Source organism: Thermobia domestica, chromosome 6, assembly GCF_964235325.1.
Source record: "Thermobia domestica chromosome 6, izTheDome1.hap1.1, whole genome shotgun sequence".
In the NCBI taxonomy this organism is placed as follows: domain Eukaryota; kingdom Metazoa; phylum Arthropoda; class Insecta; order Zygentoma; family Lepismatidae; genus Thermobia; species Thermobia domestica.
Window position 1 is genome coordinate 99692467 of NC_137459.1, and position 14411 is coordinate 99706877.

The 14411-nt window shown below is 38.7% G+C and overlaps 1 protein-coding gene across 4 annotated transcripts in view; it reads left to right on the forward strand.

Moving 5' to 3' along the window:
- The window catches only part of LOC145688127 (serine/threonine-protein kinase ATR-like), a 381701-nt gene that overhangs the window by 127701 nt on the left and 239589 nt on the right, over positions 1-14411 (forward strand). The window lies entirely within an intron of this gene.

Consider the following 14411-nt stretch of genomic DNA (forward strand, 5'->3'; position numbering starts at 1 on the left):
TTTCCCATACTGATCGAAAAATAGTATAATATCTCTTCCTTATACCGATCGAAAAATAGGATACCTTTTTGTAACAGCAGATTACACAATTTACTGCGATTTATATTTGACAGTTTGAAGACAAACGTTTTAACAAGGTACTACAAATACAGCCATAAAACAAAGGTACTAAACTGATTTGTAAATACAGTATATTTTATATGCTTTAACAAGTGTTTTAAAAGACATAGAGGATGGAAAATTTAGTGAGAAACAATGCTTTTATTCAATTTGGATTTCATTCGCTCTCTTTTATTTCTACTCAGTGTAATAAAATAATATTTTTTTACGAATAATAAATAAATAAATGCGAATAATAATAATAATAAATAATATAAATATTTTTGTCACGAATAATAAATAAATATTTTTGTCAGGAAACCATAAAGAAATTTCAAAGAAAATCAATCTTGTGTAGATAGGTTCTGTATACGAGGTCTTAAATTTAAATATAAAGGTAACCAAGAAACGTTTTCACCCACCACCTTCGAACATCGATATGTCACCTAACCTGGAAGATCTAAAATAGTCCCCATCAGCATCGACGACCTTCTGAAAACGTTCTGGAAGGCCATGCAATCCATCGCGGTAGAACTTGGTGGGCCGTGAAACGAAGAAAGTATCAGGTGCATTTTGGACTTTTACTGGGGATTTGAACTGGCGTCCTCTAAGATGATTGTCCAAAGAATGGAACAGGTGATAATCGGACGGTGCAATACCCGGGGAATTTAGTGGTTGCAATATTGTTTCCCATCCAAGGCAGAAAATGGTGTCCTGAGTCATCCTAGCCACGTGGGACTTAGCGTTGTCCCGTAAACGAGGACCCATTTGCAATTCAGAACTGATGGTTCCAGAGTTTTGAGTTTTTGTTGAGCACAGCTCAACTGCTGACAGTACACAGCTGCATTGATACTCTGACCAGCTGGTAGCAGTTCCTGATGCACGATGCACCAAATACACAGAAGGACCTTCTTCTGGTACAGTGCTGGTTTCTGCTGTTTTGAAATCGGTTTATGGGATGCTAACCAATGATGCGGCGCCGTGGAGCTTCGTATAGGACACACTTTTTATCACATGTCAACGCCCTGTCCAAAAAAGGCTCCGAAACAGTAAATAAACACAGTCGACTGCCGCGTTGCCTTCTGGCCCGGAGTCAAAATATGAGAGACCCATCGACCCAACTTGTAGTGCTTCACAACTTGATGGATGTCCTGCCGAATGGTTTCACCACATACTGAATTGTAGTCCCAGTTCCTCTTTGTACATGTGTTCGTGTTCTGGCACCTGGTGTTTTCGGGTGTTTCGTCATCGTTCTTAAACTTGTTAAGCCATCGCTGCAATATTCGCGTCGTCACGACACCCTCACGACACCATCTTCTGTCCCGCTGCAGCGGCGTTTGACCTCCATTTGAACTCGTTCAGCATACATGCTCTTATGACGCTCTGTGGATGTCCCATGTTTCCTCTGTCTTTACGCAAGTTCACTGTGTATCTGAATTGTCACAACCAGGTAGTATGTTGGATATACCCACACCAACAACTGACGTTTGCCTTCTCTCCACTCGCATTCAACTCACAGTGCGAGGTCCAATTGAACACAGACCTCCACGAAAAGGGACAGAACTTTCTTGGTTACCTTTATAGTTATGCACAAAAGTATAGCGTTTGGTCCCGAGCAGTAGTTCTTGATTAAGCATAATAAAAACTATATTGAATATAATTTATGGAAAATAATAATAATAATAATAATAATAATAATAATAATAATAATAATAATAATAGATGAAGAAGAAGAAGAAGAAGAAGCTAAAATAGGAGACCAAAATTTTGCTTTCTTTCAGGCCTCAAAAACGCTAGCAGCAAAACATTTTTTTGGCTTTGTACATTCTAGCTGGCCCCCCCCTCAAAAACGACGGGCCCCCCTACACAAACCTGCTGGCTACACCCCTGTGTTGGAGGCAGTTTTTGCTGCGTAAAATAAGCCTTTTAAAATAACGAAATACATGTTTCGGCGTTGAAAATCTAGGAATGGGATTGGATTTTATGAGTACCTTCGAATCTCGATCAGGGCATGAATATTACTTATCGTCCTTTCATCATTTGTTTCATCATCTATCATCTTTTGTAATCGCCTTTAGTGCAAAGGATTCAGTTGTGTGACTTAAAACTCAAAATTAATAAACTACCCTAGTTAAGAACCTGATTAAAATTAATGGAAACACCCATATGCTGCTACACGTATCCTTTGTGCATTAGCAAATCTTAACATTGATGCGCTACAACTTTATTGTGTTAGTACTGTGTTAGACAGTAACGAGTAATGCACGAAATGGTGTAGTATAGATTCGTGTGTGTAGTAGGACAGACGCTGGAAGACCTCCAATTATCAGAGAAGATACGTTGTGGGTTGATTGGATAGTTATTCAGTACTACCACTGGGTTTTTGGTGTATTAAAAACAACAGTATCCAGTGATGATATCACATACAACTCTTGAGGCAAATCATTAATAAGGAGAGGAATAGTGGACGGGAACTAAAGCTGGGTTTAAAGGATCGTCAAACATTGAAGAGAACAGTCACAAAGAACGGTTAAACTAATGAGGTAAAATCGATCGCAGAAACTCAGCACCTGGAATGACCTGGTTCTACGACTACAGTACGAGGAGAGGTCTGCAACAAGATCCAAGGTCGGGATACGATGTCAAAATCTCTAATCACCTCCGCCAACGCGGTGCCGTAAAATATGACAGCCGGACGAACTCCTCTCGAACACGGCTAAAAGTTATTATTGGTATGGAGTGAGAGGCATCAACTATACCTTGGTGCAACTCTGCAATGTCGTTGCACTGTGTGCGGAACACCACACCAGTCTTCAAATAATCTCAGAGAAAAAGGTCGAGTGGAGCAAGATCTGGCAAACGTGCTGGCCATTCAGTGGTGCCACGACGACCAATTCGTCTTTGCAGAAACACACCGTCTAAATAGTCACGTACAAGGCAGAGAAAATGGTCAGGACAGCCGCCATGCTGAAAAACAGGCAGAATCTCTCCAAATTCTTGCCGATTGTCTTCCACTGCCTCCACAACCAATTGTACAATCAAGTCTTGCAGCATCGCCAGATAATAATCGCCTGTTAATATTCCATCGATGAAGAGGAACCCGATTATGTGATTACCGAAGATACTCGCCCAGAAATTCAGCGAGTATGGGTGTTGCCTTCACGAAATACACGAGGATTTGTGTCACACCACTATCGGCAGTTACGCCTGTTGACCTTTCAATTCAAGTAAAACGTATTCTCATCGCTGAAACACACGTTTATCAGCGTAATGGTCCCACGCGCCAATGTCTCACACATCTGCTCACAAAACTCGAAGAGCATATATGATCATGTTCATTTAACTCCTGGACCATACGAAGTTTGTATGGATGGAATGTATGTTTTTTAAGATTCTGTGTGTCGTTGTGCGTGACACACCGCACGTTTGAGCCACCGTTGTTTTGGACTGTTGAGCATGCACAGTCGGCTATGCCAACACTTGCATCTGTCTCTCCTCCGTAGCAACACTAGGGTTTCGTGGCTTTCGGGCATTGGTCACACTGCCTGTCGTAAAGAATTTGTGTAATAAATGGTGTACAGAAGAAACATCAATCGAGTTGCGCACGTTTTGTTCATTAAACAACCGTGCTGTTGCACTGTACGAACAATTCGTAGCACAAAAGAGCAACACAATTTTAGTTCTCTGTTCAAGAGTGCACATTATGTGTGCAGTGTAGAAGGGTCAAACGCACCTGCACAAACATATGTATACGGCCTTCAGACCTACTGCTCCGGGTTGTAATGTAGCGTACTGTTAACCGGAAAATCGCATCAGATAGTGGGCCTCCCTCATGGGGGATTATTCTTATCACCATAATGCTATCTTTTATGTCGCTTGAAGATTACAAAAGGTTTTATGTTTCTTCAGGTTGCTTTGGTTTCTTCAGGAGACAGGCCTTAGTGTTGCGCGTAGAACGCACTTCGACCGTACTTTACGGATGGCCGCCATGTTGGCTAAAGACACGCTAGCGACATGTAGTTTGCAGAACTGGTCTCTACACTTTGATTACCTTTCAAACGAGGTGCCATATGATGGGGGTTGCTATTTAAAATTTTGGATATACTCCCGTAACCCCCTTGGGCCTCCCTCAGGGGGGATTATTCTTATCAGTATAATGTTGTCTTTTATGCCCTTGAAGGTTACAAAAGGTTTCATGTTTCTATCTGCCTTGGTTTCTTCGGAACACGGGCCTTAGTATTATTCATGGAATGCACTGTATATTTCTTGTGCAAAAATCTTTGACCCATTTTTTTTAAAGTTTGAATACAAATGCCACTTTTGCAAAAGTTAGTTTCTATTTTCACTACGGTGATGAGGAAGACATTTGTACTAAATTCAAAGAAATATCTCCGTCAGCACAGGACGAAGTGTCATTAGCCCCTTCCCGTATCGACACTATTTTGCGGTAGCTTCAGATGATAGGAGGAATCTTTCAGCCCCCTCCACCCCAGAAGCTTGTTGTGAATCTAGCCTTGGATTCCAACCCTAGGTTACCTGCAGACGTTAAAGCTGCACATAAAACTTTTCTTCGGGTACTGTAAATTGAAGGTTCGTTCTGACGACTGTTCCAAGAAATGCGTATTGGTTGGTGATTAGGTAATATTATACCATATATTGTCTAAAAAAAAAAATCATCCAGTTCTTCGTTGATACAGTATAAGAAAATGTGTTCGACCAAACTTTATTACTACTACATAAAAACTATTTAACATATCATACTTAATGTATTTTAGCAAGACAAGATGCCTTCAAACACATAGTTAAAAAAGTAGAGGCTATTCCTGAGGGGTCACATAGTTAAAAAAAATAAAGCAGGGCCCGATTGGGAATACTATTGCGGGACCCTAGGTTCCCAACTAACTTGCATGTATATTGCATATATACTATATTGCCTCAACACACTATATAGCCTTTGAGCATATAAAACCTGGTTTTAGGTGGGAGAAGAGAGGAAAAAAAAAAAAAAAAAAAAAACATACAAAGAAATCGCACTTAGGCTATGCCATCCGGGTGTTCATAGACGTATCATATCAGTTACTAGAGATAATTCCATACCAGGACCGGGCTCCTTCGTGGCTAAGCGGTTAGCATGCGCGCCTTTGGCGCGGGAGACCCGGGTTCGATTCTCGGCAGGAGCTCATGTGGTTCGGATTTCACGTTAATCAGTAGGTCCACGTCTCATGTAGCCTCGCTGCTGAACGGGACGTAAAACTCAAAAATCAATCAATCAAATCCATACCAGGACCAAGTATCTGGATAAAACCTATATATATCGTCTGAAAGCTCTTGCCATTAGAAGTACGAAACCGTTTTCAAATGACGGGCAAACCCGCAACCTGACCCTATAAAAGGCCAGTTTGTTGGTGTTTGTGACGCTATGTATGACATATTCGACAGAATTAGAAATAAATGTTACGACGCATCACTAGTAATCGCCTGAGCGTATCACTGGTTGGCAACACTGACAACCTAGAATGGTTGAGAGACGGTCACACTCTACATCTTTTTACTATAGTATCGTGTGATGTTTCTGCCAAGCTTTGAGTATAAACGTCTTATCCTATGGAACCTGTTTTACACCTTCTCATTTTTACAATTGGTTAGTAACACTGACAAACTGGAATCCTTGAGAGGGGAACACGTCCACAGTATATTTTCTCTACTGACGAATGATCTTTGTCACGTTACAGGATATACATCCAGTGGTGGAGAAACCATCTGCCACATTATACTTACAATTCGTTGGTAACACCGACCAAATGGATACGTCTGGTTGCAAAGTTATATTTTCAAACTTTTGCCCGAGTCACGTTCTAGCAATGAGCCGAAAAAGGAGCATGATAGACTCAGGCGCTTAAGCGTGATGCATCGTAACATTCATTTTTACTTCTGTCGAATATGCCATACACAGGGTCAAAACACCAACAAATTTGCCCCTTATAGGGTCAGGTTGTGGGTTTGCCCGTGATTTGAAAACTGTTTCGTACTTCTCATGGCAAGAGCTTTGAGACGATATATAAGTTTTGCCCAGGTATTTGGTTCCGGTATGGAATCATCCCTAGTTATATCTAGTTTTACAACAGAAGTTGGAAACGTAAACAAATAAACTACTGTACAATTAACTTCAGAACATATTGCTTGTTTCCAGAAACTTAGTACAAACTGTTCATTCACTTGAATTCTAGGTAGAGGCCATACGCTCTCTTGTTTATGACTATGAATGTGCCTGTATTGCAACATGTTGTGTGTATTTGACAGGTCAGGAATAGGAGAGCAACTTAACAGTCTGATAGTCACTTGGCCGAGGGACTAGCAAGCAGAATGTATTATAATGTATCAATTACATGTATTACTTGCAAAATTTAGTCATAGTTGCCACACTGGTTTGTACAGGGTCCCATTAGGCTGTCAAGACGGCAATGGTAAGGGACTCTAGCGCCGGGCTCGATTGGGAGCAATCGGTCCAATGCGCTTAAGTCCGGCCCTGATTGTTGTATACAACAATTAATATGTTAAGAAAGTTTTCTTTTAGTTTGAAGCAATATTTTTTTTTTTTTTTTTAATTTTTACTTGTGTTACCTCTCTCATAAGCCTCCTTCGATTTAAAGTACAATATTAAAGAAAAAAATTACATTTCCTTCTCTCTTAATCGCATTCTTTTGCAGTAAGAGACCAGAGTAATATTTCTTCATATAAAGAAAAAGTAAGTGCTCTGGAGGTGTACCATGTGAAAATTTCTCAAAAATCGTTCACTTTTAATGCTTTGATTAGCACCCTCCCTGTAGATAGGCCGGGACTCATGCAGGTATTACTGGAGCCCGAACTTGACTAAGAACGAAAATATGTTGAAGGTGACCATTGATGTTCAGTACCCTCTGAAGTACCATTATTTCTTTGTGTTACATTCAAACGATACGAAGGGGTCAGAGAAAGTTCCTTTTTATCTCTTGGTTTGCTTTTAGTTTCCGCAGAGATAGCTGTTTTCTTATGAAATGGTTTTAACCAACATGTATAATCACTGATATCAGATCCTGTTACTTCCTTTACCAAACGTTTAACACTTTCGGAAAACGTTTAGCAGTTGTGATTATAAGTTTTATAATTTCACGAATGTTGAATACCTGTGATGTCTCCTTAAATTTCTACTTACAACTCCAAAGGTTCGATAGCATGATATAAAGCTGTCTTCTCACCAAACGAAACAAACAAAAAACTAAGAATTTGTGTTAGTTAAGAACAAGAGATGTCTATGCGTAATGTTTGATTCGTGTTATGTCCGGGATAATTGTCTGTTGATGGACAAGCATAGCAGAAAAGGTAAATATGTTCAGCATTTGTGCTATGATGTGTGGCACATTTGTGCGCAATTAATAACAATATGATTAAACTGCTTACTCACAACAAAATCCTGCTCATTTTGCTGAAGGGGCTTTTCGTATGTTTATTTCTAGCCGTTTATTTCATTTGTACAAATTTATATTTCACCTTTTACTATACAATTGTTCAATACTTGCGCTATCACATTCACAATCAATATATCATGCTGTAATTTGAACGTCTTCTTCCTTACGCTGACTAAACGAAAATATAATCACCTTTAATTTATTCTTAAAAATCATTGGACAAAAGTATTACAAGCCCTCCCCGCTGGTTTAATGACTAGCACGCGAACCTTTGGTGCATGAGGTCCTGGGGATCGATTCCTAGTGGGAGAGCATTGAACGACAGTAATTCGAATTCTACGTTAGAACTATAGGTCCACGTCTCATATAGCACCGCTGGCAAAAGAGGACGCTGAACGAAAATCACTCAACAGTATTGCAAACTTCAGCTGCATAAACAACCTAGGTCTTGTGGAACTGATTAAATTCATTTTGTTAAAGCAGGTGTTTTAACAAAATTTCAGTATTAACGTGTCAGGTATTTGTACTTAGGGACAAGAAAAAAAAAAACACATTTTGTAACTAAGTGGTAGCTTTATCCACGTAGAGTCTAAAAACAGAAACAGTGAAAATCGATACAAAGTGACTGACATTATTTTAACAAATACTGATTCAGTTAATAGTTCGGGCTGTCACAAAAATAGGAAAAATTAAAAATTCCAATTAATTGTCACAACTCCCTCAGGGGTAGAAATTGAAGGGGGAGTACGTCATTAATCAGCCCTTTTCATAGGTATCAAACTCACGACTCCGACGCTCGCGAGCTTGGCACTCGGCACTCACGCTCAACGGGGGTCGGGTTCAATAATTAAGCGCGAGCCCGAGCTCCAATGAAATAAGTCAGCGCGAGCCCAAATGAATGCAAGCCCAACTGAGCCCAAGCGCGATCCCAGTTAAAAGAAGTAAGGGCGCGAATCCCGAGTGAGCACAGTGCTAAATGGCCATCTATGAATCGAAATTATTCCATCAAGTCTTTTTCTATCTGATCTACTGCATTCTGTTGGTTCTAACTAATTGTGTTTATGCAGATATTTGCGCTCTTAAAATTGTCATTTACTGCTGAATGACGAGAGTGACTGTCTACCAGCACTCTTTGAACATGACAGTGTATACACTTTTTATCTAAAAAGTCTCCAACACAGGCAGGGCAACAATGAGGCACACTCGCTTCTAAACGTTGCACAATTTCTATCCGGAAACTTTCATGAGAAACAAGCAAATATTACATTCATTTGCATTATTGTTTTTAATAATTATGTAGAAGTACAAAGAGAAATTGTCTACTGCAATTAAATGAAAGGAAGAATATGACCAATCTAAAATCTTGCTATGACACCAACGTTTCTTCTAGGGGACATGACAGATGGTATTTTAAATGTTACCTCCCTCCAAAAATGGTCAAACAGCAAATTTCAAAATAGTTGTTGTTAAGGAAGCTTGTCCTCCCTCGTGTGCTCTCGTTCTCGCGAAGAAAATTGTTCCTCGCTCTCGCAAAGGGAGTTGTCCATCTGTCTTGCTCTCCCTTGCCCTCACGAAAGGAGTTGTCCATCACCCTCGCCGTTGCTTTCGAAGCTTGTCCTCGCCCTCTCGTCATTGTGGGCAAGGGAATTTGATGCTCTCGAGAAGGCCACCCTCGCGAAGGTGAACATCTCTGTGTACATGTTTTACTAGTTTATCCGCAGAGGTAATTGCTATTACGTCATAGATAATAATCATGTGGGATCATTTTTTTGAAAGCTGATCAGTGAGTTTCAGGTTGATTTTGGAGTTGCTTTTGATCGTTGGCAGATCTTCAGCTGTTTGTGTATTACTACACTCGTTCCAAATGCTATGATACTATGAATCATCAGTTTTTCTCAGTGTTCAGAACTTTCATGAGAGTGCCCCTTGTCTCTTATGCAGTCTCATCTGTCTCAGATTTCACGAATAGGATGTGCCTAGGTTGTGATGCCATGAGTGCAATCTCAGCCTGCCTGCCATTTGCATGAGCATTCCATGCTGGTACTTGCGCGAAATTCGTTGGGCTTGGTGCGTTCCTTTTAATCTTGATGATTTCTTGATTTGAGCTGTGAAGTGTTTGATATGACCAAGCAACTTACTTCGTTCTATAGCCACTTAACCCCTCTGCTATTTAAATTGATTATTGCCTCTCCACTCACAATCTCAGCTACCTTTATGAGTGTCAGAAGCCCACATTCTATCAGTATTGAGTATAGGATCCTGATACTCTTACATATCTCGACAACCTCTTCAGCATCCGAAGACAGTTCCGTGATTGAACAATCGCCACTAGAACTTGCACAGTTCAGTCTGGTCCTAGCTGAAGGCAAGTCTTTTCTAAAGCATTAGGAGTTTTTTTTTTTCTCCCACTGTAGTATATTGAGCATCACTTTCTTGTATTCTCTTGAGTTTTGATTCCTGGTCCGGAGGGAAGGGGTACCTTTAGGGACTCCATCGTAGATGAGTGCCCTATGATTACTTAGTACTTCCTAGTGATTTCTCATAGGAGTAGTGTAATACCGTTTAGATGGTTGAGACGATGACAAGCTATTGCGCCTTTCTTGGGTTGACCACTTGTCTTAGTATGGTGGGTACCTAAACCTTATGACACACCACCACTCATCGAAACAGCTGCCATTGCAGTGCATTTTTGATTTTTATACGTACAAACCCAGTACAATAGGGGGACTCGATGATAGAATAGGTAGTCGGAATACATGGAGAATTTTCACCACCCAGTTTCAGTGATAGCATCGATCCACTATTGAGCTCACTATAATTGCACAAATAAGTCTTCCGCCTTTGTAGGGCGATCGCTAATACGCAAGTCACAAGTAGAGCAGTGGGATATTCCCATTGCACGATAGTCTCAGGTCTATCTTCCAGTTATACCTACTGGTGAAGAGATCTCCCCTAGCGAGGAGTCTGCCGGCATGTTAGCGTTAAGATAAGCTGTCATTCCGTTTCGGTGTCAGGAGACGTCTGGCACCGCTAGGTACCGAATCCCACGGTATGACTGCAGCCCGGCCGAGACCAACCCATTTTTGGGATCCCTCAAATTTCAGAATGGCTTACAAATCGCAGTCCTGCTTGCCTCAGATTAGGACAGAGGTATCAATGGCTCGTGCACAGTGATTTATCTACACCCCCTAACCCCCTAAAATTTTCGGACACCCCCCCGGAAATAAATTCCTTAACGCCCAACTAGGAGATTCAATATTAAAAAGATTCATTCTCCTGTTTAAAAGCCCTCCAGGACTTTGTAGAAAATATTTTAATTGATCTTATCTTTAAGCAGAACGGGAATTCCCGCTCTGCCAAATCTTTGGAGACATGGAATTCTATGCGAGGAGGAAATTTTTAGGGAAATGCAGCACCGGAAAGCTGGACTCCTAGCGTATTTGTATGCAGGTCGGATAAAATGGCTTAGAACGAGGGCGGGAACTAAATCCAAGCGGTCAAAATACAGGGAAAATTCTGACGAGGACAAAATCATAGGAGTATATATTGGATGTACTAGTGCACACCCTATATGATTATTTTTTTTCCTTCAATTGTCATATATTCTAAAATGTTATCTGTATTTTTTTCAACTGAAATAACTTTTTCTTTCTTTTAAAATGCTGAAAACTAAATAAAACGTAAAAAATGTTATAATAAAAGGGCAGATTATCTTTAGTTACTTTCACACATATCCATATGAAAAGTTCTGGGTATTCCTATTTATTATAACTTTAATACATTTGAAATACGTTTAGCACATTACAGTAAGACCATTCATCATAATTACGAAAAGTAACTGTGATGCTATTTGATTTTAAAAAAGTCGTTCTTATGTGGGAGCATATAGCAGTCTTTTATTTTGAGTAATGTATAAATATTTATTTTAATTCTGAAATACTGATCAAGATTTTTTTAAAAGCAAAGATCAAAATGTGAAATATATACTTACTATAACAGTCTTACGTCTTGTATTGGGTTTTCATCATTTAAAAAAAAGTTATTTCCGTAAAGTAAAGAATTTCAGATAACATTTTAGATGCATAACATTTGAAGAAAAAAATAATAATTCTTTTATTAATCTGCGCCTATGATTCTGTAGCTTGAATTTAGTCCGTTTTGTCTGAATTTTCCTTGAGGTGTGTCCTCTTGAATTTTGTTCTGTATACGTAATAATCTAAGGTAATTCTAACAGAGGCTGTAAGAATAATAACTATTTCTTCAAGTTACATCATAAATTTTAGATGTTATTATTTTCGTTCCTCTCGGAAAAATGACTAGGATACAGTTCTTTATCAGCAGTGTTATTCACATCTACTTTGGTAAAGATGAATGAGTTTTTTTTTTATTTTTTTATTAATGACTGCGGGCAAATAGAAAATTGATTTACTCAGTTGCAAGAAAGCCATTTGACATTGTAACTGAAACGAACATAAAATAAACTTAATTCGGTATAATATCAAATTATTTCACATCAAGATTTTATTAACTTTTTCAGTAGTTCATCTCTAACTTGCTAAGAGTTGCAGTACGTAAAAGGTGTCACAGTTCACATCATCAAGACACGTTTGGCTATACAGTATATTAAGTAAACAATGCAAGAGGATGCATAAGGCGACTCTTAAGAAAGAATATTAGTATTCTACATAACTTCTTTTTCGGCATCACCTTATCAGCTGATTTGTCTTATATACATAATTCTATACTATATGCAGTAGTATCATATTTACTTCTATTTTCATATTTATATTGTCAATGTAAATAGCAGCAATACAAAATATCAATATTGAAATATTTGTATCTTTTTTGTAGTTTCAATCAAATCAAAAAGTCAGATAATAGGGATAAGGGCCGTCTTACACATCCTTTTGCATTGTTTGCTTAATATATGGTCAAATATTTTTGAGGATGTTAACTGTGACATCTTTTACGTACTGCAAGGAGTGGTAGTTTTAGCGGGTAGGCCGGGTAGACATGGGCCTACCCAAAAATTTGAAACATATATAAACACTAAAAGATACAATAAAGAGTAAATCTATTTTCCACTTTTTATATTAATGGTAAATAATTATTTAATAAAAAGCATCAACCACTACTGTAAAAGTAATTTCCTATTGTCATTAATCAATCAAATGTGCATATTTATCCATACGCGAGGGAGCGGACCTTCCCAAAATTAAAATCCTAAAACCGCCCCTGACTGTGAGCCTTAGCATGTTGGAAGTGAACTACTGGAAAACTGAATAAAATTTTGTTGTGAAATGACTTGGTACTTGACCGAAGTCAGGGGCGGATCCAGGGGGGGGGGAGATCGCCCACCAGAAGAGGAAACCTACTTATTTTATATATAAATAAAACCCATCCCAGAGTTGGAGATCTTAAAAGTAGCTCTAAGTAGGAGTATTACAACCCCCCCCCCCCCTAAAAGTCTGTCCTGGATCCGCCCCTGACCGAAGTAAGTTTGTTTTATCTTCATTTCAGCTACAATGTAAACGGCTTTCTTGCAACTGAGTCAATCAGTTTTCCATTTCTCTGCAGGTAGTTTTTTTTTTAAATCACATTCATTTTTTACTGAAATACATGTTAATAACACTGTTAATAACAGAACTGTATCTAGTCATTTTTCCGAGAACAAGTAGAATAACATCCAAAATTTATGATAAAACTTAAAGTAACAGTTATTCTTCTTACAGAATCTGTTATAATTACTAAAGAAAAATTCTCTTGAAGAAATCCCTCCGTGGACAGCCTAAAGATAAGATCATTTAAAGTATTTTCTACAAAGTGCTGGAGTGCCTTTAGGCTGAACGGGAAGACATCATTAAAAATCTTGCTATTTTGGTTTTTAAAAGTTTTTAAATTCTTGTTTTTAAGTGTCAATAGAATAAAACAACTTACTTGCGGCAAGATAAAAGTTCCAAAGTACGCAACGCAAGATTGAATGGAAATCAACCTTTACATGGCTGTGATCATCACAATAACGTTTGATCAGTCGATTGCCAGCGATTTCGTCTCGACGTCACACCAGCATGAGAAAGTCGACGCTAATTGGCTCTGGCTGAGGAAGGAAATCTAATCAACGAATTGTAAAGTTTGTAAAAAAAAAAAAAAAGGTAGTATACAATCTTAATGCAAGATTGCATCCCCTAGATTTTTTGAACACTACCCTAAGTTCAACATTCTGGATAAATCACTGCTCATGCAGGCCGTCCGTTTGGGAGTGGGACGAACCTCTCTTCTTCCAGCAGGGTGAGAATATTGTGACAATAAGATTAATGTACATTATTTTTAAAAAGCCAGAAATATATCAAGCGCCTCGTAGAACGAATTTTACTAAATACCACATTCTCTTAGTCAATGAACTCTCTAGAAACTCAAGGCATGTTTTAGCGAAGAAATTTGACTCTTCACCAACTTCTTATACTAGAGTGGTAGATTTTTTTCCAGTGATGAACTTTTTAGTAAAATTAACAACATATTTTCATTTCGTAAAGAGCTCCATTTATGTAATATAATTTTCGGCCTTTGAAGGAGCTTAGTTTTTCATTCTTGTAGTATTAGTATATCAGGGAATGCAAAGCGCTGCAAAAAGATAAGCGACATGTACTTTTTTCTACCAAAATTATTCACATACTGTTAGTTGTTTGGGAGTTTAGCATTTCTTCCTAGCACTTAGGCTATATGAGATACTTAAACCTTCAGGTGGAATCCGAATCACATGAGTTGCAATGCTAACTAATCAGTGAAGAGGGCGCTCGAAACATACTGGTTTAAAATTTTTGTTTTGAGAAGTAGTAGTTTGTTTTGTATAATTATTGCTTGGTACGA